Source organism: Triturus cristatus, chromosome 8 (assembly GCF_964204655.1).
Source record: "Triturus cristatus chromosome 8, aTriCri1.1, whole genome shotgun sequence".
Lineage (NCBI taxonomy): Eukaryota > Metazoa > Chordata > Amphibia > Caudata > Salamandridae > Triturus > Triturus cristatus.
The window spans coordinates 39,565,600-39,588,091 of NC_140591.1; the positions used below are offsets into that span (position 1 = coordinate 39,565,600).

At 44.6% G+C, this 22,492-nt stretch overlaps 1 protein-coding gene across 2 annotated transcripts in view; it reads left to right on the forward strand.

The window, feature by feature from the left end:
- LOC146799914 (NACHT, LRR and PYD domains-containing protein 12-like) overlaps nucleotides 1–22,492 on the forward strand; it is a 1,343,351-nt gene that overhangs the window by 1,223,573 nt on the left and 97,286 nt on the right. The gene's annotated exons all lie outside the window — the stretch shown is intronic.

A 22,492-nucleotide genomic window follows, 5' to 3' on the forward strand; every position in this document is an offset into this window, starting at 1 on the left:
GCTTGTCGTGTCTTTCTCATTCCTTCTTCTGCCGTTTTACATTCTTTCTTCCCTCAGAAAGCTATTGAAATGGATTAAGATAAAACAGTGAAGCATTCAAACGATTTCATAGTAAAACAATGTACTGTACCTAGAGAAGGTCTACAGTATACCTTTAGTTAAAAAAACATAATTAGCTTAATCAAACATAGACGTAACTGGAGATAAGAGGATATTGTTAAATTCACCTGTGGGACAAAGCCACTTAAGGCCCGATTTGTTTGGCTATGCAAAAAAGCAAACATGTGATGCAGTGCACTGTGCAGCCTTGCGTTAACTCCCCTCAGGTAGGCGTTACATGAGAATTCCAATGCATCCACGGCACCCACAAATTTTCACGCAAACTCAGATTTACTAAGGGCAAAACATGGGTTTGCGCCAGAATGGTGCGCCTACTCGAAAGAGGCGCAACAAGGAGAAATATCTTTGTCTCCTAATTACTTCTCTCTGCAGCACACACAGAAATAAGAATATGCCTCTAGTCTAAGGATTGTTTTTGTGCTCTCCAGTTGCATATGGCTTGTCACATTGAATGCTATATAATTTTATAAATTATGCTATACAAAATCTAGTATATGATATTTCATTGTTACCATCACGATCCGTGATTGTTTTTGTATCATACAAATGTTTCAGGTTGCTGGTACGCGAATTCTGTAAAATAAGGTGGCGAAATTGAACCGCTATGAAACAATAAGATGAACTCGCTGAATGTTTGCTATGAATGCCTCCTCTTAACAATGGCGCCCATGTTTATATCAATTGGATATTGATCTGCTTTGCATAGTCCTCTTTCTATCTGTACTGTTCCTTACACGAAGGTGAATATTAATTGGTTGAATCTGTGTGTTCCCGTTAACCCATGATTAAGGAGACGCCGATCTACAAAACGCTTTGGAAAAGTTTGTGTTTGAATAATCCTAAATAAAAAACGTACTTCTAATATATGGCAGAGGGGGCTTTTGGAATACTTGGGAGCGCGACAGAGCACCTGTTTTTGTTTGAATAGACCAGATTAGAATTTAATATTCCCTAAAAACCAGAAAAACTTGGGTACATCTGCTCCTTAAAACCTCACAACTTACCATGGAGTCTCCACTAAAACACATGCAAACCAGGTTCCCCACACGGATTAAGACACTTAACAAGCATTGCCACAAATCACACCAAGGCACACGCGTTTCCCTGACCAAAGGAGGGAACCTTCAACACTAACATAATCAAACACATGTATAGACCAAATACGCAGGACAGAACAGAGGCACTCTTAGAGCTGGGCCATCTTTGAGGAGGCCCAGACCAATAATACTATCCCACAGACAATAAGCAAAGCATTTGTACCTCCCCCGCCATATACAGATGTTCTCCCCAATGCAGCTATTTGCGCATTAGGATACACCAACCTGCCAATTGAGGGAGCCAAAAGACCCCCTACCGAACAATGAACTGTTAGGTCCAGGCATGAGAATCTAAAAGGCCAGCAGGCCCGGTCAATCCCAGCACCACCCTAGTCCAGTGCTAGAGCACCCCAAAATTCGACCCACCCTATTCTTCGCGTTCAGCCCATCGAACCGCAGCAGCATGAAGAACACACACTCCCACCAGTTCAGGTGAACACACTTGAGTGACAGAGAGATTCATAGCGATACTGGACAATGATACAACCAGCGAGGTGAGGAAAGGGGTCCTCGTCCTTTGGGATCTGACGACTAGGTGGAAGCCACAGGGTTTACTCAGGTGACCAAAGAAACAATAGGAAGTGAGTTTGAAGGCAAGTTCCGACCAAAAAGAACACAGCATAGTTCAGAGAGAAAAAGAAGGCAATCCAGGTGGGATTTAATGGAACAGTGCGAACTATGGGATGAGAGCGAAAGAGCTCGCACCCTGGAAGCACAGCAAGAATGTAGAGCAGCACACCCACCACTTCAGGAACGTGTACTGTTATAGGGATTCTGCTCAGAAACAGAACTATGCTTGGGATCTTAGAACATCGGCGTGTAGGGACTGAGTTACCATACCACCTTAGTATCTATGAGCCTGAGTCTGACTAGCTATAGTGCCTCACTTACCCTCCTAACCTTACCAGAGAAGCAAGTAAATTGGCACCCCAGAACATAACACTCTTCATCCATTTAGGGATTGCAGTAACTTGCACACCCTTTCGCTCTCTCACTCGTGTTCATCCACAATATAATAAATAAGAGACACAAAGGAAGTTTAGAATATTTATTTAAATTATCATGTCTTAAAATGTAGTATTCGTACCACAATTAGAGAACAAATGCGTACTAAAAATGTTGTTAGCATGGTGATTAAACCATATATCATAAAAAGTCCTGTCGTTATAAAACAGAATATCCTAAACCCCCCTCCCTTCTACTTAAGCTAAGTGATTATATATCAAATATCTCTGGGATTAGTGTCGGACCCCATACCTTAGCATACATAGATGGACATTCTAACTCTCAGCTAATGTATCAATCTTGTTCCAGAACCCTTGCTCAGTGTGTGTACTTCAACTCCTGTGCTCGGTTATATGACAAGACGCAAAAGGAGCATCCATTGCGGAGAAGCAGGAACAGGATGATAATGCCACAAATGAGACACAACAGCAACAGGAATCCTCCGTATACACTAGGAGTGGATGAAAACTGGTATAACTCAAAAGATGGTTTGAAAAGAAATGAGGAGGCCGGCGCCTACAACTTAAAAAAAGGGTGCAAGGCATTAAAGATTTGATGCACTAATTCTCCGAGTGCAGGGGAAGATTTGTATTTAACAATGACTGTATCTCACTGGATGTTCTAGCTACCTGCACTTCAAAGGTCTCACGGCCAGATGTGAGAGCTACTTCTTGTTGGACCCATAATACTTTGAGTCTGCTTAGCTTGTTGAAATCTGCCTTCAAAGTTGGAATGGAAGGCCACATTCAGCTATCTATAATCCTATGTGGAGGTGGAAACAAGACATGTTGCAACAAATGACTAACTGGGAAATGGACAACATATATGTGACTCCAGCCCAGATTCTACAACAACCTTGACCACTAAGCATTAGATAACTCCCGTTAGAGAGTACCGTAATGAAAGTGAGAATTGCAGGAATCGGAATTCCTTTCAAATAACAAGCTATAGAATTATATGCGCTGTGAGTTTTAACCTGTTTACACACAAGTGAATCAATCAATCAGGTGTTTGTTAAGTGTGACTACTCACCCGTAAGGGTCTCAAGGCGCTGGGGGGTGGGGGGGTCGCAGGTTCCATTACATCAAGGAGGGGGTCTGTCGAAGAGCCAGGTTTTGAAGTTTCTTGCGACGATGGGTAGTGATGTTGTCTGTCTGAGGTGGAGTGGAAGGTCGTTCCAGGCTCTAGCCGTGTGGGAGGAGAAGGAGCGGCCTCTCTTTCTGGTGCGGCTGACTACGGCGTAGGAGAGCTGGGCTGATCGTAGGGTCCTTTGGGGTGCGTGGAATTTGAGTCGGCTGTTCAGGTATGCTGGTCCGGTGTTGTGGAGGGCCTAGTGAGCGTGGGTTAGCATCTTGAAGGTGACTCTAGCTTAGATGGGGAGCCAGTGGAGTGTGCGCAGGTGCTGGGAGATGTGGCAGTGTCTTGGCAGGTTGATGACCAGTCTTGCGGCGGCATTTTGGATGTTCTGTAGCTTACGGGTGAGGTTTTTGTTTATTCCGGCATAGAGTGCGTTGCCGTAGTTGATCCTGCTGGTGACCAGGGCGTGAGTAACGGTCTTTCTGTGTTCGAGGGGGATCCATTTGAAGGTATTACGTAGGAGGTGGAGGGTGTAGAATCAGGAGGATGAGATGGAGTTGATCTGGCAGTACATTTTGAGCTCTGAGTCCAGGATGATTCCCAGGTTGTGTGCGTGGTCCGTGGGGGTGGGCGGGCTCCCGAGGGCGGGGGGGGGGGCACCAGGTGTCGTTCCAGGCATTGGGGTTTGGGCCCATGATGAGTACTTCCGTTTTGTTGGTGTTTAATTGTAGGCTGCTGTTTTTCAACCATTTGGCGACGGCTTCCATGCCTTCTCGTAAGTTGTGTCTGGCGGTGTTGGGTTCGTTGGATAGGGAGAGGATGAGTTGGGTGTCGTCTGCGTATGACACAATCTTTTGTCCGTGGGTTCTGACGATGGGGGCGAGCGGAGCTATGTAGACGTTGAAGAGCGTAGGGCTGAGGGAGGACCCCTGGGGGACTTTGCAGGTGGTAGGTGTAGGGTCTGAGAGGAAAGGGGGGAGTCTGGCCCGCTGCGTTCTGCCAGAGAGGAAGGAGCAAATCTAGTCGAGGGTCATGTCTTGGATCCCTGCGTCGTGGAGTCTGCGTATTAGGGTGCGGTGAGAGACTGTGTCGAACCCCACTGAGAGGTCAAGGAGGATGATGGCTGCTGTTTCTCCTTTGTCCAGTAAGGTGCGGATGTCGTCTGTTGCGGCGAGGAGGGCGGTTTCCGTACTGTGATTTTTTCTGAAGCCGGATTGGGAGGAGTTGAGGATGTTGTGCTCTTCGATGAATGTGGCGAGTTGGCTGTTGATGGCTTTCTCGATGACTTTCGCTGGGAACGGGTGCAGGGAGATGGGTCTGTAGTTTTTGAGGTCGGTGGGGTCTGCCGAGGGTTTCTTCAGGAGGGGGTTGATCTCAGCGTGTTTCCAGTTGTTGGAAAACGAGGCGGTTGCCAGGGAGCGGTTGATGGTGTGCCAGAGCATGGGTGCGATGGTGTCGGTGGCTCTGTTAAAAATGTGTGGGGGCAGGGGTCCGTGGGGGCCCCGGAGTGGATTAACTTCATCGTCTTCAGTGTGCCGTCGGTGGTGAGGGCTGTCCAGTTGTCGATCGCTGGCTTCAGGGTGTCGGGCGTGGTTGGTGAGGGTTCAGTGTGTTGGTTGTCTTCGTCGAAGTTGTCGTAGATGCTCTCGATTTGGTGGTGGAAAAGGGTGCTGAGTTTGTCGCAGAGGTCTTGTGAGGGAGGGATGTCGGTGGACTCGCTGGTGGGTTGGGCGAACTCCTTGATGATGTTGAAGAGTTCTTTGCTGTTGTGTGCATGATTGGAGATTCTGTCTTCAATTGCTTTTTCCCTTGTTTTTCTGATGAGTTGGTGGTGGCGTTGGTGGCGGCTCCGAAGTTCTTGTGGGCTTCTGTGGATTTGGTGTTCTTCCAGGCCTTTTCGAGGCGGCGGCAAGTGTGTCTGGACTCTCGAAGTTCGGTGGTGAACCATCTAGCTTTCTTAGTGTGGGTGTTGTTGTTTTTCATGAGAAGGCTATGGTGTTGGCGCTGTCGGAGATCCATCGGTGCAGGGTTCGGGCTGCGGTGTTGGGGTCATTGTTTTCCGCGATGGTTGGGGTTGAGTTGCTGAGTGATGAGGTCAGCTGGTCATCGGTGATTCTGGTCCAGTTTCTTCGTTGGAGCAGGTGTTAGTGTCTGTGGATGGTGGGTGTTCTGAAGGTGAAGTGGACGCATCGATGCTCAGTCCATGGGAGTTCGGTGGTGTGGCTGAAGGTGATGGAGTTTCCTGTGTGAAGAGGGGATCGAGGGTGTGTCCTGCTGAGTGCGTGGGTTCAGTCACGATCTGGCGGAGTCCAATGTTGTGGAGGTTGTCCAGGAGGGATGTGGTGCTGGGGTCCAGTTGGTTGTCGAGGTGGAAGTTGAGGTCTCCCAGTAGGGTGTAGTTGGTGGACGCGATGGCATGCGTAGAGATGATGTCCGTGATCGAGTTGGCAAAAAGTCAGCGGGGTCCAGAGGGTCGGTAGATGAGGGTTCCTCGGAGGGTGGAGGTAGGGCTGGCCAGTATCTTCAAGTGAAGGTGTTCCATCAGGTCTGTGGGCTTGTCAGGGAGTGTGCTCAGGTGGAGGGTGGGTTTGTGGACAATGGTGATTCCTCCTCCCAGGCGGGTGGGGCGGTCCTTCCTGGAGATCTTGTATCCTTGGGGAATGGCGATGGCGATGTCCGGTCCCAAGGTGGTGTTGGTCCAGGTTTCTGTAAAGAATGCTACATCCGTGGTGGTGCTGTTGAGGAGGTCTCAGATTTCGGTGGCGTGTTTGTGGAGGGATCGGACGTTGAGGAGGATGCATTGCAGGGTCTTCAGTTCGGTTGTGTTCTTGCGGGTGGGTTGCGCTGGGTCCGTGGTGAATGTCTGACAGTAGATTTGCATTCTTCTCCAGTAATAAAAACATCCTTATTAGTACGTTCACAATGATATGCAAAGGGAAGTGACTATAATTTACGAATGAAGTTGCTTCCAAGGGGTTCATATGTACCTACAGGGAAAGGTTTCCTGCACGCTGTGATTTGAAATGTGGAATTAGGCTGTGAAATAACACCATGTATTAATCACACCGTCAAAGTTGTTTCAGCTATAGTAAAAGGCAGTTGTTCTCATTTTTCTAAATGCAGCATTGTGTATGTCGCATCCTTCATGGCCATCAATTGTTTGTGTGTTCAATTGAAAGGCAGAAACAAATCGATACAATTCAAGTAATGCCATAGAAGGCGTCCATTTTTCAGTGTTTAAAGCGTCCAGCTAAACTGCATAATAGATCTAAGCTGACTTTGACCATGATACAACATTGACATGTCACTCTGCAGAATATCAATAACAGACAACACAATATTGTTTAAATTGTAAATACAAGATGACAGCGTATGAATACTATTATCTACACCAGCGAGCACTTTATCCAAATTATCTTGGTCAAGTTGTCTCAAACGTGTGGCAGCTTCCATCTGGGATACTTTCCAGATTTCGTTATAAGTAGCATATATAATTCTTTTAGAACGTGAGGAGTTTGGACTTAAAAGAAAATCTGATAACTTTAAATGTCCCCGTACGGAAGAGATAGATGTTATTTCACTGCTGATAGTGTGGAATGTTCCAACCACTGTTGGCATAACGTTCCCACTGAATATGTATTAACAATACTAGAATGTGTTGAGTGAGAGTATCGGGAATAAGGTATACTGTATTTAAACCCAGGTGTGGAACCAAGAATATGGGCATGAGAATTTGTGTCCACTGGCCACAACAACCACCTGCCAGGACTGGAAAATAAAAATTAAATGTACCATTCTGCACTTTGCTATTTTATTGGTCTTTAATGTAGTTTGTCAAATTCTGCCAATTATCGAAGCAGGCAGTACAAAGAATGATCGGAGCATTCATTACTTTAAATTTGGCCAATCCCAGACAAGTAGTCTGCTGGATCGTTTTATCAAGAAAATTATGTGTGTGGGAATTAAGCAAGCCCGAAACAAGGTCTCATGGACTTGAACCTACCATGACTTTGTACCTCAAATCGATTTAAAATCAATAGTGTCCTACCAATATTCATAGCCTTTGTGGGTTAACTGGTTGACAATTAAAGCTGTATAGATCAGCTTGGTCGGAGTAAGCATATCTTTTTTGGTGGGGTGGGAACTAATTTGAAATAATATGATTTGGGGTCTGAAGTGTTATATCCCCTAAAATATGTATTCTTGTCTATTTGCTTTTTGGAACTCCCTGGAGGTGGAGTTGGACAATGTTCCCATTGTGTACACTAAAATGAGGACACTGTCCACTGGATCTGTGTAGAAAAGGATGTCCATAATGATGATAACAGAAAATATTGGCATGATTAGCTGAATTAAGATATAGATCCTCTGATTCCAAACCAGTGTAAACTGTAGTTCAGAAAGCATAGTCTTTACAGTGTCAGCATCCCAATCATCTGAATGTAACCCCGGTACTATTACATCATCCATAGAAACTTTAAACACATATGACATCTGCAGGATTTCCGAATATGTTGAAAGGAACCTTATCCCAAACAATGCCATCAGTCACTGGAATGTCTGAAATGTTGACGAGGACAAATCTCTTTTCAGTTTATGCGATGAAGGATGGGGGGCCAACACCTCGACGAACAGTTCTGTAGCAGAACGTTCCTGAAGGTAATGGCTTGATTAACAAGAAAAAACAGTCACAAATCCAATCCATATGAATAGAAAAACTAAAGAGAGTATGAGCCAGACATAAATCCATTGTGTGACCAGATAAGTGTGTTTTAACCTTGAAATAAAAAAAAACAATCCATGCTGTAGTTTTAAGAACTGTCTGAAAAAAAAATCATCTTGATCCACATAGTACCCAGTAATACTCAACTGGAAAACAGAAGACTGTGACTTAGCATTAGGGCTTGAAAAATCCAATTCAGAAGGATTCTTCCAAGGCTGATCTGTATAAACGACATCCATTGTAGAAGAGGTAATAGTAGAAACAGGCAGTCTATCAGTGAAGTCAGCGGAGGACTCAGCCTCCCCTCTACCCCCAGCCGGGGAGAATCAGCATCGGTGGTGCTCTATGACTGTAAAGGAAAGTCTTGTGGAAAGGTACACACACTTCGTGGCATACTATGGAGAATCGGCCACATGGTGTCATTTGACATGTTCAATGGAAACAAAGGATTTGTCTTTGTATCCTGGAAGTGGTGGCAAAATCACAGTATGTGTACCTTGGATGCCAAGGACCAGAACAGGAACATGGTACTCAGGGCTGAACTCCTTTTTGATTGCCACCTTTTCTCGAACGAGATCTCCAACTTTAGGTAGCCAGCCAGAAAATGGAAGTGTATCTTCAGTACTCGAAGAGAGAGATGTAGGCTGCAGTTTGCAAGATTAAGTGTCCCAGAACTTCTGTAGGTCCTGCAAGACAGCACAATGGTTATCTACGTCAAAGTATGCGGCAGCCGCCACAATGTCTGGACCATCTAGGTCCGGAATATACATGTTGATGCCAAAAACCACTTTGTATGGGGTCCGCCCACCCAGAGATCCGCCCACCCAGAGATCCGCCCACCCAGAGATCTTTTCAGGAGGTTATTTAATGCATTTTGAACCCCTTAGAGATGGTGCAACCAACCAAATCCTGTACCTAATACCCTTTCTGATAAGGACTGCTTTAAGTCACGGTTCATTATTTCCAAAACAGAATTGTCATCGGGCCTATATGGTGAAAAATAGTGCACTTGTGCACCCAAGGACTCATCGAATCATGGTATGCTTTAAAAGAGAAGCTGAACCTAGGCCCGAGTGGAATTCACAGCAGGCATATATCCTGATGAAGACCTGCAAGTTTATAATAACGGTGCGAACGTTAGTCCAGCGCTATAGCCAAACCCAGCTAAATCTAGAGCAAGAATCAACTGAAACCAAAATAAATTTGAACGCAGGATCTGAAATCAGTGGACCACAATGATCTAAGTAAATACAGCCAAAAGGCTTGTTGGATATAAAGAGTTGTCTCTGCAGTGCACGAGACACAGTAGAACGTTTGATCTGTAGGCAAATGTCACAACGGAGAACATATTTTCTAGTTTGCTGGCATAAACCCTGCTACCAATAATGTCGCTGTTAGAGCTAAATAGTGGCAGCCATTCCCCGCATGAGCAGAAGGTACGCCTTCGTGTGTGGCTACAATCAGCTCATGTCTGTGGTCTGCTTTGGGAATCACATGATCGCCAACATCAGGAATATTGACAAAAGGAACATTCTGGTCATTTCAGTGCTAAGAATATTTGGAAGGAAAGCATTCACAGCAACTAAAATATCATTATCATTGTTGATACGAGTTTTAAAATGTGTTACCGCTGCAATTTTACCTGTGGCTACTGTAGATTTGACTGCTTCATCAGCCCGAGAATTCCCTAAAGCATGTGTGCCCAATCGTTGATGACTCAATGTATGTATAACATGAGTAAGTGGCAATCTAGCCTTAGGATTTGCCACCTTAACCCAAAGCAGTTTATGCTTTATTGTGCTACCCTTGGAATCTCGACAGTCACTTTGTTGGTAAAAATGTAAATTATCATTAAAATGATCATATACATAATACAAATCACACACAATAAGTGTGCGGAATTTAGGATTTGTATTTTCAATTGGAAGACGTAAAGCTACCACTTCAGCCAACTGAGCAGTGTAGTCTCCTGGAGACTGTGTGGGAATTGTTTGAGGGAGAAAAACGCCATCCACCAAAGTCCCAATAACGATGGCGCATGCAGCAGAATACTGCTGCCTAGAACCTATAGCAGGATGTGCAGAACCATCAGTATAAATTATATATTTATATTGATCAAGAGGCAGAACTGAAGAAGGCAAGTGAAGAAGACAAAGGATAAACATGTTCATATTGCAAAACTTCTTGTGTATGTAAGGAAGGGTCAAAGCCTCTAAGGCTGGCACTGGAGAAACAACAATAATGCATTTTCCCTGAGCGAGTAGCCTTTCTTTAAGGATAACCATTTGTACAGCAGTTATTATTTTTATAGTGGAATCAAAATGCATTTCTGCAGGGGAATATAAATGTGATTTATATGCAAGTGGGATCATTTCACCTTCGTTATAGGTGACATAAGTAAATCCAATTGCACATTGTAAAACACGGATGACAAGATTTGTGGTATTGACACGTGTATGTAAGTGGCGTGTTTCAAATAAATCTGATTGCAAAGATTGTAGTGTTTCAGTGTGTTCCTTCTGATGTGCAGCAGGAAACAGAAAAATCAGGGCATATTAAGGCATAAAGTGATATAATACGTTGTGCATAATTAGGTGTACATGTTCTTCCAAAATTCAAAAATCCCAGCAGGGGCTGCTATTTTTTTAGTGAACTTGGAGGCTGCATTTGTGCACAGTTCTCCAGAAAATGAGGGGTAAGACTCTTAAGATCATATCCTAAGAAAGGGACACTAAGAAATGCTATGTTTGATTTCTTGATTTCTTAAAGTTAAACTTGTAAGCAAGTTCAGCAAAACCCAATTTTATGAGATCTACTCTCTCTAAATGAGCATTTTTCATTGTCCGTCAGGTAGATATCATCCACGTAGGACATAGCATCATGGTCAATCTCATGAAGAATCAACACAATTTGTGCTCTGAAAACTCTGGGGCTATTCTTATACCCCATAGGAAGTGTTGCATAGCACATTTAAAAGCCTAAGACGCTAAAAGCAGACCAGTCACGCCTCCCAGGAGCCAAATTGTGACTGAATAAAACACTGGAAATATCCAAAGTGTTTTTATTTTTTTATTTTTACAGGCTATGATATGAATAAGAGCTGTGCTATGTGTATTTTGTACAGCAAATGTGGGTGTGTGACTATCTAAATGTCTATAGTCCAAGACTATGCAACAGAAATGATCAGGTTTCTGAACAGGAAAAAGAGGATTATTCATTTGAGGGAAACAGGGTTCAATTTCTCCCTGGTTCTCCAGTTGAGAAAGAATTTATTTAACAGGCGCTTTAGCAATCCATTTAATAGGCTACTGTGGTTGTACTTGAGGTGTGGACCTTCGAGGAATGGTACGGTAAGGCGATTCTTTATCCCTACTGTCACATGGCCGGTAGGGATATTGTTGTCTTCACTAAGTTAGCATGAGCAGGTTGCAGCCTGCCTGCTGCTTTGCGCACGTTACTACATGTCTTTATTTTATTTTTTTGCAATATTTTCCATAGCTGCTTTCACATGAGAACTCATCGCTGTGTTCACTCTCTGCAGGTTCCTGGGATTTTGACTGAACATTATGTGCAAGGTTGAACAACAATGCCCCTTGTTATTTTGTTCTGGCCAGACCTTCGCCCTTAGACAAAATATACAGATGCAGCTGTTGTTTAGACAACGTACTTTAGTTTTTAGTGGGATACATGAATAGGTAACACACACTTGGTGAGGGACCTTTCCAGGGAAAAGAGCGAGACAGCACCTATGATGTAGATCTACCATCTGTAGGCTAAGGTATGGGGTCTGCTGACAAAGCCCAGAGATCTTCTAACATATAATAATACCGTTCCGTAGTAAGGGGAGGGAGTTGAGGCTCTATTGTCTTTTCATGATGACATCTCCCTTCATGATTTATTGACTAGCTGCTATGCTGACTATATTTGTACCATGGATTTTCCTGCTTGTTGTGGCACGTATACTGCATGTTAGGGCATGTTAGTTAGACTAAAGATTTTTAACTGTTTTGTGTCTGTCAGGTCATATTGTGGACAAGTACAAGAGTGCGAACGAAAGGGTGAGTCTTGTTACCGCGATTCCTGAGAGATCTGGGAGTGTTGTGTTCTGGGGTGTCCAATCATTTCTTTCTCTGTGTGTGAGTAGGAGAGCAAGTGAGACACTAGCTAGTCGGTCCTGGGTTCGTGGGTACTAAGGTGGTAGGAAGACTCAGTCTCTATCAACCAAAGTCTGATAATCCTGCGGAAAGTTCTGTGCAGAATTCTACAACATGGTGCCACCAACGTTTGGTCTGGTACTTATTCACAAGACCCCTGAGTAACACTTGTGCTTGTCCACAATACCCTCTGACCGTTTTCCAGAAACGTCCGTGGTGGGGGGGCTTAGCTTCCTATATTTGTATTTTATAGGTTTTTCAAGCTTGAAGTTTACAAGGATTTGTTTCGCTCTCTCTCAACCTGGTTTTGCACTACCGTTCTACGGGTTTATCCTTTTTCCATTTTTATTATGGCAGTCACTATTGCGGCACCTAATCGCGTGGCGGTACCAGGATTCTTGAGTCAGCGTGGAGTCCCCAATGCGGGGGTGTCTTTTATCTTTGTTGTCGAGGCGGACACAGCTTACCGCTTCGAGGTATTTTACTCTTGGGTTACATTTCCGGCAGTGGATGGAAATGATCATTTGTTTCATGAAAATACAGAAGCCTCAGTGCCGTGTGCTTATCGCACTTATGCATTACTTGAAGTTCCGTTGACGGCCTGGAAGCATACCATCTGAAAGAGACAATTAGTTATGGATTCCTTACCTTAGAATTACCCTCAGGCGTCAGACTGGATCCGTAGAATCTTTGTGTCAGCAGTACCCCTGCGCATCGAAAAGTGGCGTTTGTTGACTCCGCATTCATCGTTGCCGTCTTGGTTGCTGGAATGACGTTGTGGTATCTACTTAGACGCTGCCCTCATGCGCTGATATCAGTTCTTTCTTTTTCCTCGCCAGCCAGTGCAGATCCGGAGAGAGCGGTACCCCTAGTCACTTTTTGACTAACTTTTTTGCAAATTTTGTCAGCACCATTTTTGAGTCTATCGATACTTGGTGCATGCAGGGATGTCCAGTCATCCTAGGCCTGGCTTCAAGGCTTGCGACCTGAAGTTGGTTACGTTCCCGCACCATGTGTGCCTGTGGTTCCTGGAGCCCGACCATGATCCCAAGTCATGCTCCTACTGCCGGACCATGAATCCGAAGTCTTTGCGGGAGTGGTCCTAAAAGCTTCTCGAGGCCGGACAGTCCGCTCCGAGCCATTCGAGGTCCCGGTCACGTGGGAGGTCGAGGGACCGGTCGCGGAGCCACCACCACTCGTCATCAAAGTCTTCCCACTCCTCAGGTAAGTCAAAGCACAAGAAGAAGTATCGTCGCTCTTCGACTTCTCGCTGTCTGTGGCCCACGTGACGAGGGATGCCGATGGTGCCCATCCTGTGGCTCCATGTACGGAGCCTGAGGCATCGAATCCGAGTTTCCCTCCCTTTCCGGGAGCTGTAGCGATCCCTGCTCAGCTTCGGAGTTTCTACGAAGCGATGTATGCCATCTTTGGCCAGCCCGAATCTGCTGGTGCGCCATTGGGCCCCACGGACTCATCTGGGGGCTCTGGGCCTTCGATGCCGGCGGCTTCGGCCCCAGCGCCACCGGGTTCCCTTGGATGCAGGCATGGATCCGGATCAGCGACGGGCGACCTTGTTACACCTCCCCGACACCAGTTGTGTCCCCAGCACGGAGCCGGACTGAGACCGGAGCCGGTGCCGAGCGGTATGTTTGTACCTCTGTTCTACCCTGGTGTTCCCTATAGGCCGGATTGGCCACCAGGGGAGGGTGAAGAGGACTGGGAAGGGTCTGTGGACCCTTTAATTGACCACTTGGATGAACCGGACTGGAGAGAGGAGTTGGGGGAAGCCAGTGGCCTGGATACTTCCCAAGACCTTGGCATGCTGTCTCCTCCTACTGTGTCTACGGACCAGGATGCTTCTTATGCAGTGGTGTTGCGTAGGGCGGCTGAGGTCCTCAACCTCGAGCTATCTACGGTGGCAGTCAGGACGAATCTCCTGACAGAGGTGCTTCAACTGGCAGCGGCCTCATCTGAGCCCCTGCTGCCTTTTAATGAAGCCTTTACCAACATCCTTTTGGGCACCTGGTCCAGGCCCAACACAGGGAATCCTGTGGATAGGATGATTGGCCGATGCCACCGACCGGCTCCAGGCGACCCCTCTTTCCTCTCCCAACACACCACACCTAAGAGCTTGGTGGTCCAAACCTCTACATCCAAGGGCGCATTCCCTAACGCGCCAGCTGACAGGGAATCCAAAAAGCTGGACCATCTTGGGAAGAAGATGTTTTCTTCCTCCAGCTTGGGGCTGCGGTCGGTAAACACTGCATGTCTGTTGGGCCGTTACTCCCACTCTGTGTGGGGTGCGGTAGCGCAGGTGCTGCCACAGTGCCCAGAGGAGCGGGCCATGCTCTCCCGTGCAGTCGCCGAGGGAAGAGACGCAACTAAGTTTGCCATTAGATGTGGATTGGACACCACTGACTAGCTAGGCAAGCCGATTTCCACGTCGGTAGGCCTTCGACGCTACACCTGGCTGAGGTCGACTGGTTTTTCCGGGGAATGTCCAGGCTCCCTTGCTGGACATGCCTTTTGATGGCTGACGCTTGTTCGGCGACAAGGCAGACAATGCGCTAGAGCGCTTCAAGGAATCCTGGGCTACGGCCAGGTCCTTGAACCTCTCCACGACCCACCCTGCGCAGTCTGCTTTTTGCCCCTTTCGTGGCTACAGAAGGCGTGACCCACCACATTCCACTCAGAGCCACAGGCCAGCGCAAGCTGTCCAGCCCCTGCGCAGCTGAGGACATGGGACCCACTGTCGTGGGTCTGGGGGGCCAGCGAGTGGGCCAGTAAACAAGCGCCCCCTCTGCAGCAGCCTCCAAACTCTCCTAGTCTGACATTTTAGGGCCACCAATCGCCAGTGGGTGGCAGGATTCGCCATCACCTCCCCCACTCGCGCACCTTCACATCGGACAGGTGGGTTTTGCAGAGAGTCCGAAGGGGCTACTCCCTCCCCTTCGAGACTACCCCTCCATCCATGCCGCCACAGTGCCATCGCATGTCGGAGGATCATCTGGCCCATATCCAACAGGAAGTTACAGCTCTTTTGGCCAATGGAGCCATTGAGCGTGTTCCTGCCCCAGAAGTAGGTCGTGGTTGCTATTTCAGCTACTTTCCAGTGCCCAAGGACAAAGGCCTGATTCCTATCTTGGATCTCAGGAACGTCAACTGCTTCCTCCGGAAGGAGAAGTTCAAAATGTTGACACTTGCTTAGGTTGTGTCTGCCCTCTACCCTGGAGACTGACTGGTATCGTTGGACTTGCAGGATGGTTACTTTCACACCCGACCTCCTGCATTCGCTGCGATTCACTATAAATGTGCCGAAAAGTCACACCTGATTCCCTCTCAGAGGCTCTTTTTCATAGGAGCGGTCCTGGACACAACGCAGTTTCGGGCTTATCCTCCCAACCAGCGAGTCCGGGATATTCAGGCTATGATTCTGATTTTTCAGCCTCGGGTTTCGGTCAGAATGACCCTGAGGCTGCTGGGCCAACAGCATATGCCTCTCCCTTCCCCAACCAGCATTCACAGTGCTAGGCCCATCTGATCATGTGCAAGACTCTGGGAGAGGGAAACAGCAAATGGCCAGCACATAGCTAACTAAAATGGCTGCCAAGTACAAAATGGCTTTCAGCTCATGCTAAGAGATTAATGCAATCTTCAACAGACGGTCCTTTTAGCATGAGCTAAAGACATTTCCCATAATCCAGTAGGAAAACAAAAAATATGCACATTAATTTTTTCATAAATTTATCAATATCCTAATTCATTGCTAGGTGGGCATTTCTCATTCTAAATATTGTTAAGCTGGTATGTATAAGGTATAAGCAGGAGTACAAAGGGAACAGAGAATTGGGTCATACAGATAGCAGGAGAGAGTAATTACTATTATCAGAAACAGAACTATGAGCTTTCTAGTCCTAAGCAAATCCTAGAACCATCCAGTAAAAACATTTTCAAGGCTCCTATGCATTTCAGTGACCATCAATTTCAATATCAAAATAGCCAACAGTACATATCTAATAAAAACATTTTCACTAGACTTTTCCAGTGTTTCCTTTATGAGGACTAGAGTATTAATCAAGGAAAGGGTAAAGTAACATTTGTCAATTGCTCAGATGAACTTTTCTCTTGCAGAATAAACATTATTCCCAATACAATTATGAAAGCAGTCAGACATATTATTACAAAAATGATCCTGGATCTAGGGGACCAGGAGGACCACAAAGGACCATAAGAATTAGGACGAAGAGCTGCAAAGGGTTGCTCCTCCTCAAAAATGGGACGACCAATGGGGTACATTTTCAACACAAAAGAAAAGGAAGTCCTTGGGAAATTAAAGCCGCTATACAACCAACCAGAGGGGAGTCTTCTCCCTGTGTCCGTTTGAGCCTCATAGGCAGGCTCTTGTTGTTCCCAAGGTGGAGCTGCACAACTGGCAACTCAGGAATCATGGCCTAGTTTCAAGGGAAAAGTTTCTTCTTTCAGGATAGGGCAATCACCCACCAGGGCAAATGCTCTCAGCGATCCTGTCCAGTGTCTCAGGCAGTGCACCAGTTTTCTTCATTTCAATCTAACAGGCACCAGAGACACAGCACCTGTACCCTGAACTCAAGTCCTTCCCTAACTCCTGTATTGCTCTGCTGGCACATTGCTCTTTTGCTGGGGCCATAGATTGCATTCAGTGTGCCCAGGTATCTCTTGACCAACAAAGGTGAAAACTTTACAGCCATCATTCAGGAGCGTGATGCTGAAGTGCCTGAAGCAACCCTTGTTTCAAAAGGGGGTTACCTCAAGCAAAAACTTTCTTGCTGATCTGGTCGGTTTGTGACTCTCAGCTGGGCATCAAAAACTTGATCCACGATTTATCCTTTCTGATTTGTGACCCCGTCTTGTGCCCAAGACAGTGGCAGGGGTACACACTTCACATCCCAGTGCTTCCGGCCTTCTACCTTCACTGAGGTCCTGGTTGCCAGCAATGTCTGTGCTGGTTACCTTCACTTTGACTTCAAGCTGGACTGGTGCTGACTCCTCAAGCTAAATCTGATGTCCGCGCCCCTCTGGCAATGGTTGTACGGCAGCAAATATCTATTGGTGGACAGAACAAAAGGTCTTTAGACAAGGCACATAAATAATCTATCAACAGAGAGGTTAGTCTCAGAATACTTCCTAGTCTAGGGACGCCCCATATATTAGCAAGGCACCCAAGAACCACTTTCATCTATGTGAGAGTAAAAAAAACAACAGCCTCGACCTATTGGCAAGTATAAAAGGAACTCTTTGGTGAACTGACAAGAGTAATACGTCACCCAATCCCAAGCAGCCAAGGAAGTCTGTGTTCATTTACTAAATTCTGAGGAAAAGAGAAAAACAATACAGACATACTCCAAATCCTTACATCTGTATATTCCTATCTTAATCATCTAAAGACCCTCGAGAAAACAGGAAATGTTCTAGACCTTTACTCATAGACTTTGCATTACTTGCACAGGACTGCAGACACTTCTAAAATGATTTCTCTTAATAAAAGCACGTACATTGTATGCTTAGGACCATGCTCTCATGTTATAGGAGCAACAGGAAAATCTAAAACTGCTACTTTAACAGGGATTCCTATTACATAAAGAACTAAAAAAACTTCAACATAATGGGTACATTTTCTCCAGCAGAACATCTTGTGACACACAGACTCCTATAAAACAATATTTTCCTCAAAAATGTTTGCTAAGGATCACATAGGCATCTTCCCTGCATTTCACAATCCAAACTATGCAACATCAGCTCTAGTTAGGACTATCAGTTTATTTACACAGACTAGCTAATAAAAACTAGCAATACCCTTGCAAAACTGTATGTAGCATGAGAATAACAAACAATAGTGGTGTTATCACCTGAGAATTTCAGAACAAAAATTACCCACAGCTAGTTCCACTTAAAGATCAAATAAGGAAACCACAATCTAGACTACTCATCCTTTCATAATTTCATCAGACAGGATGGGCAGTAACATAGCAAATTTATTTATTCATTTTATTAATGTTAATAATGTTTAAAACAGTATTACTGAATAGCCAATTAAATGTCTCATGGCTATTTCACAGACAGTTTAGACAAGCTCAAAAGAAATTGAGATAAAGAAAGAGAACCCATAATTTGCCTACCCTTAATTTGTAGAGGAGCTAGCCTCCTCCCCCCATTTTTTGACAGTAGGAAACCTGTAACAGGTTTCCTTCTGTCAACACTGTCAACCCCAATTTGTAGCAACTGGGCATAAACAAACTCTGAGGAGCTAAATAGCACATTCAGCTAGCTAAAGAACATATTCCTTTAGCAAATGTACAAGTGTAACACGAGGGCACATGAATTCAAACTAAATCCCATTGCTTCCTTAATTCAGCCCTAAAAGCATTAGTGTTACATATATGGCAGAGCCATTGTCTTAATAAAAGCTCACATATACCATTATTATTATGCAATCTATTCATGTGAGTGAACAAAAACTTGCTTTTGCCAAAAAAAGTAAGCAAAACCTCTTTCTGTCCCTGCCCTGCCATTTCGTCTTTCAAATTTCGAAATGTCAAAGCAAACATTGCGCTGAGCCCTGCAGGCTTCTAAATGTAGGACTTCGGCCTTTAACCTATGCAGCTGTCCCATCTTGCGTGCAAGGGTTTCATGCAGTTTTACAAATTCCCAATTCAAAGTGACCCTGGGGACTGAGTGCGCAACAACCCATTCCTGTCTACCAGCAATTCAGAGGTAAGCTTAATAACTTCTGCCAGTTTTTTGTACATATTTATATTTGTAAGCAGTGTGCTGAGTGCCTGTCTAGCAGTATTGATGTCAGCTATTCATTCTATACTTACATATGTGCATTTGCTGGAACCTAAGGCAGTTTAAAAGCTGCTCTGATTGGAATAACCTCCTTTAAATAGTGAATTTTACTCAATTTCGACTTTGATGTTTGGGGCACTTGAAAATGAATATCCTACAATGTTTTTGCATAATAGTCATCCCCAGAATGTCCTCTACATGTCCCAGAGATGTGGCATCAGAAATGTATAATGTATACCCTTATAAAAATGAGTTTTGCATGCCTGGGTAAAGTGACATTTCACACGTAAGTGACCCCCTATTGCTGTATAGCACGGCTTAAATTCAATTTGGATGCTAGGAGGTCACAGTATCATTATTAGGCATTATAAATATTAAAAAACGAATTTAATGCACCTATTTTGAATAACATTTTTTATATAATCAAAATATATATATATATTTTTTTAATAAATCTAATCATTTTGATGAGTCTACATATGAAAAGCAAGCTGCATCCCTTTGCCTATCATATTTAAATGCATTCATTCACAGCCTTAAGAACAGAAGCTTAACTTGAAAGTCTGCGCCACTTTTAAAGGACAGTCATTATTATTTAACATCAAAAACCACTCTTATCCTTATTTAAAAAGGCATTAAGAAAAGAAATCCCTACTGTCAATCTGTCCTCTGTTTATCAAAAATAATGAAACTATATTTCTAACTTTTAAAACAGCAGTCTGAAATGCAGAATTTTACACCGTGCTTGCACTGACTTTAGGGGTAGTGACGTCAGCTGTTTTCTGTGGCCGGAGTCAGAAATACCCACGTGCTGACACAGCAGCTTGACGCGTAAACGCGTCGAATTCACACGCCTTTCAAGTCAGCCTTTCCACAAATCTTGTCGTTCTGTAATGTGTATTCAGGTCTGCAACAACCAACTCACTCAGATAATGTGAATGCCTGTTAATACCTAATACAGAAGGATAAATGCTGTGACATTTTGTATCTTAATTTTATCTTATTGCAAACCACACAATTTCGTTTTTTGAAGCTTTTTTATTCCTATTAAATGTGGATTCTAATTTTATCTTTGGCAATTTGCACACATGTATAGTGTCTTACTCTGTCAATTTAATGATAGCGTGCAGCTATTTAGCATATATTATATCATTCATTGCTGGATTCTTTTAAAATAGATATTATTTTAATGATGTTTTGAAAACAGAATGATGACAAAAAAAACATTGAGCTCATTCCAGACATTTTCAAAACGGTGTCATATACTCAGAACACATAACACAGAGAGCTTAAGGCTAGCCATTCTTGCACCAAGAGCGCAATCGCTACTTACTCACACAAGTACCACTAATGACAAACCACAGACATTTAAACACACATTTAACCCACAGATCAACACTTAGGACAGAAACAAAAGACAGCCCACAGACTGTACTTAAACCAAACCATTTGTAAATACTAGTTGTAAGTCATATTCACTAGATTTGGCTGGCAGAACACCAAGAAAAAAACCGCTCTGCATATCACCACTTATGAATGTTACTAAGTGCACAGACCAGGATCCTTTCTATGTACATATTTAGTTCCTCGGGGTACTAGTCACCAAAGAAGAAATACTTTTTTATACCTAAACCTAGTTAAGTATCCCCTCTAGGGGAGCCGGCTAATTATATACAAGTTTAAAAATGGTACATCTAAGAAAGCAACACATTCATAAATTCACCTGGGGGAAAACAAAAAGACCATCACGCAGTTGCTTACAATTAACTGCTTTGTTCTTCAGCTCTAATGCTTTCACATAAATGTTCTTTCGCTGTTCTTTTTCAATCAAGGCTTGCTCACGCTTCATTCGTTCACGCACTTCTTTCTCCCACATTCGTACACAATCAAACATCTCTTGCCTAGTCTTTCGCTTAAACATACATTGTTCCACATGCTCAATCTTTCGTAAATCAAATGACCCATACATAGGCCAACGCAACTCAGGATCCTTACGAGTGTATTTATTCCATAATGCGCTGTACATTATAGAAGAAAGACCATACTTAATATACATATCTCTATTAGGCGTCCCCTCCGAGGGGCCGGTTGTGCTTCATCTAGTCTCAAATTGGTACCATTACAAAAGCAACACATCCTACGAAGTGTGCTAAAAACAGGCATGCCAAAAATAGTGCAGAATATGCAGTATTATAATCAAAGTAGCACTTAAGGTACCTTTAGTACGATGTGCCGTTCAAATCAATTCAGATAGAGAAAATTCTCCTCATTACCTGCCTAATAGATTGCAATCCATATATAAATCTCATAAAAAACCAAGTTGGCCAACACCAATTCCAAAATCCAAAAGCCACAGTAAGTGTTACTAAACTACCTTACCAATCCCAGGCATCAAAACCAACAGCAAGCACCACAGAGGGACACTTACCAATCACTTGGTGTTCAGGTTCCAACTGTCAAGTTCTAAAATCGACCAAATGGTCACTGCACGGCGAATCAACAGAAGAGACCTCAGTCGAGGACTGGCACCACCTGGATGGTCAGATCAGAAAGAAAGGAAAAACGCCGTGGTTTCCAAGACTCGGGTCTTATCGGGCAGCGATCGCGTCCAGAGCGAGATTCCAATCCTTCCTCGCGACCAATCCTTTGGGCATCTGAGTCACCGATGAGCCCCAGTAGTTGGGCGCCAATTTGTTGATGGTGACCTCAGCTAGGCCTACCAGTGCAAGGGGTTCGCCCTTCTCTGCACAGAGTCCTCAGACCAATAGGAAGAAGTTGGCACAGAAACTGGAATAGAAAATACAAAGTTTAATAAACCTCATGAGGTGGAACTACATTCACACAGCACCCTTCGGTGTTGAGTGAAGTAGCACACTGAACAGAAGAAGCATGGTCCTTTTATACCCACACAGGGGTTGAAAAAGGCGGTACAAGTACACATGAGAAGAGTTATGCACATAGATGGTCATACAGAAACTGCACAGTCAACAAGTAGGAGGAGCAATAAGTTGCTGACATCAGTTAGAACAGCCTGACAGATCTATACTAGGAACAGGTGCATTCTACTAGCTAGGCCCATCTGAGCATGTGCAAGACTCTGAGAGAGGGAAACAGCAAATGGCCAGCACATAGCTAACTAAAATGGCTGCCAGGTACAAAATGGCTTTCAGCTCATGCTAAGAGATTAATGCAATCTTCAACAAGGGTATATCCCTGGTGGTTCAACCCCTGGCAGGTTCTCTGAACCCCAGGGCGGACGAACTCAGCTGCAGGTGCATGATGGATCACGTGTGGTGTCTTCACTAGGGGGTGGTGGGAGGTCTCTTTCAGCAGTGGGGAGAGCCTTGGTTGGATCTATTTTCCACCGAAGAGAATGCGCATTGTCAGCAATTCTGAGCGTTGGAATTTCCAAGGCGGCACTCGCTATGCAGCGCTTTTCGTCTCTAGTGGAGTTGCGGTCTTCTATACGCCTTTCTGCCTTTACCACTTCT